The sequence below is a fragment of the Psammomys obesus genome, unplaced genomic scaffold, assembly GCF_907164565.1.
Source record: "Psammomys obesus unplaced genomic scaffold, mPsaObe1.curated_primary_1811, whole genome shotgun sequence".
NCBI classification, from domain to species: domain Eukaryota; kingdom Metazoa; phylum Chordata; class Mammalia; order Rodentia; family Muridae; genus Psammomys; species Psammomys obesus.
Genome location: NW_026589728.1, coordinates 52,624 through 56,116, shown reverse-complemented (window position 1 = coordinate 56,116; position 3,493 = coordinate 52,624).

The window sequence follows — 3,493 nt, the reverse complement described above, 5'->3', positions numbered from 1 at the left end:
AAGGTGAGATGGGGAACTGGGAGGATGTGAGAGAGAGGGAGCTGAGGCTGGTATGCATTGTATGAGAGAAAAAAAATCAAATACATAAAAAGAAAAAATAAAATCTAAAAAAACCCAAAAAAACAAGTCAACATGCTTAAATGAGTATGAAATTCTTTCACAGTCATTTTATGATTCCAAGACAACAATCAGAATACATGCTTATGAATGAACAGGAAAACTGAATGTACTTACAACCTTTAAACATTTTTTTCACTATGGTTAAAAAAAGGAACCCTTGAAGAAGCTTACCAAATGAGCTAATGATCATCAAAATTTTGTTACATTAATACACAGAGAAAGAGCTGTTCATGTAAACAGACATGCAACCTCAAAACATATGATCATATTGACAAGTAATTTTTATGAAGTGTAATGTGTAAATGCATTTTATGTATTATTAATATAGAATTAATATATTAGACATGAATAAACAAGATATTATACTGTACAAGAGTTACATATGCATTCAAATTTATGTTAATTTATAGATGCACTTATACTTTAAAACAATACACACTGACTAGTTAATAATTGAAAAACAAATGAAGAAAAATATCACACATTAATGGGATTATAAAATTTGATATTGAAGGATATTCTGCATTTAAGCCCTACAATAAATATCAATAACAAAATAAATGAAATGAAATTACAAATCAGAAATTCTACCTTAAAATATGCACATTATAATGAAGAATTGAGCAGCTGTAACAAAAAGTGAGAACTATGAGAACTATGAACATCCACTAGGATGAAAAACAAATGGAAAAAATAAAATAATTCCTATAATATTTTTTAAAAGAAATATAGATCTAAATTGTTTAAAAGTACTATTATCTTATTAAATTGAAAATAAACCATATGTATTAAATATAATTATAATTATTAAATAAGGTAGTTCTGAAATTTAAATGTGTTCAAATATCTTTAAAGTGCTGTAATATAGTATTAAATAATAAAAAATCGTAATACCATATGCAATAAATGATAATATAAGTATATTATGAATTTTAATCATTACTTAAATAGTGCTCTTGCTTATGAGATATAGAGGGTTGAAATTTAAATAGCCTACAAATTAGAACATAGTGTTCTAAATTGTTCACTCTGATGCTGAAGTTGGACAATTGGCAATAGTTTCATTACTGTTCAGAGCATAACAGAAAACGCCAAAATCTCTCAGTGGAAATGTAGCACTCCTTACTTACAATTTACCAAAGCTTGAATGGACAACCCATGTGCTGTAAAAGAGCTGAATTTCACAACTCTTTAAGGACTTATTATTTGGAGCAGGGTTGTGATGGCAGGTTCTACTCTACTGGGGACAGAATCTGTAGCCCCTTGTGTGCTTGTACCCTCAGTTGTCCACAGTTGATTCATTAGCACCTTTCTTGTCTCTCAAGTGCAAAAGTAATTAGAAAGCTGCCAGGTCTTCTGGTGTCTGTTTAATGGATCCTTCTTTCACAAATGAAGAATTGAAACAGTATCTTTCACAATGTTTTAAAGGCAGAGTGATTTTCTCTACCTTCAGGCCTCTTGTTATAATAAAGACATGGAATATAGCAGCAGGAGTTGAAAAAAAAAAAAAAAGGATGTTGCAGTGACATGTCAGCCACCAGCCACTTGGAGGACTGTTAAAGCATTCTGCTAATAAGACAACTTAAGTTCATTATATTTCCCCAAAGCTGCTGTAACTATGCATGTTCTTTCTAAGCAATTTTCATTTTTTAGACATCAAATAAGGTTTTAGAGTAACATATTCTAAAACTTTATTATTAATAATAATTGTTATTATTTATAATTTATTCACTTTGTATCTCAGTTGTATCCCCTTCACTCATCTTCTCCCAGTCCCTCCATCCCTCCTCTTCCTCCCACATCCCTGTTCACTAGGCCACTGATAGGGGAAGTCCTCTTCCCCTATTGGCTGACCCTAGCCTATTAAGCCCCATAAGGACTGCCTGGATCCTTTTCCTCTGTGGGCTGGTTAGGATGCCCCACCAGGGAGGACTGGTCAAGGAACGGGCAAGCCAGTTCATGTCAGAGACTGTTCCCTCTCCCCTTAGTAGGTAACCCACGTGGAGACTGAGCTGTCTGTGGACTACATCTAACAGGGCATCCAGGTCCTCTCTATGCATGGTCTTTCCTTGATGTCTCAGTCTCTGCAGTTCCCCATGGATTTTTTTTTTATCTTTGTTGGTCACCTTGTGTGGCTCTTGTTCCCTCTGGGTCCATCTATACCACTCTTCTTCCATAAGATTCCCTGTGATCTGTCCATAGTTTGGCTATGAGTCTCTGCATCTGCTTTGATCCCCTGCTTGGCGGAGTCTTTCAGAGGGTATCTGTGGTAGGCTCCCTTCCTGTTCCCTTTCTCCCACGTTGTCAGGGTTGCATCCCATTTTTTTTTCTTGTGAATAAAAATTAAGCATTTTATCTAGGGTACTCCTGTTTTGCTTCTTTAGGACTATAGATTTTCGTATGTTTATCCTATATTATATGGATAATATCTACTTATAAATGAGTATGTACCATATATGTATTTCTGCTTTTGTGGTATCTCACTCAGGAAGATATTTCCTAATCCCATCCGTTTGCCTGAAAATTTCATGATTTCCTTGTTTTTAATAGCTGAGTAGTATGCCATTGTGAAAATGTACCACAATTTCTCTATATATTCTTCAGCTGAGAGACATCTAGGTTGTTTCCAGATTTTGGCAATTACGAATAAAGCTACTCTGAACACAAATGCCCTTGTTGTATGATTGAGTATCTTTCAGATATATGCCCAAGAGTGGTATGGCAGAGTCTTGAGATAGCACTATTCCCAGTTTTCTGAGAAAGAGCCAGATTGATTTCCAAAGTAGTTGTTCAAGTTTACATCCCACCAGCAATGGAAGAGGGTTCCCCTTTCTCCACATCCTCTCCAGCATGTGTGGTCCCTTGAGTTTGGATCTTAAGCATTCTAATGGGTGTGAGATGGAATCTCAGAGTCATTTTGATTTGCATTTCCCTGATAACTAAGGACAGTGATCATTTCTTTAAGTGTTTTTCTGACATTCCATATTCCTCTGTTGAGAATTCTATGTATATTTATGTACCCCATTTTTAAATTGAATTATTTGGTTTGTTGGAGATTAACTTTTTGAGGTCTTTATATATTCTGGATACTAGCCATCTGTCAGCTGTTGGGTTGGTGAAGATCTTTTCTACATGTAGACATCCAGTTAGACCAGATCCATTTGTTTAAAATGCTATCTTTTTCCCAATGGACCTAATAGATGTCTACAGAACTTTTCACTCAAACTCAAAAGAATTTTTTTTTTCAGCACCTCACAGAACCTTCTCCAAAACTGTCCATATACTTGGCACATAACAAGCCTCAACTGATACAAGAAGATTAAAATCATCCCTTGTATCGTATCAGACCACCAAGGTCTAAAACTTGCCCTCA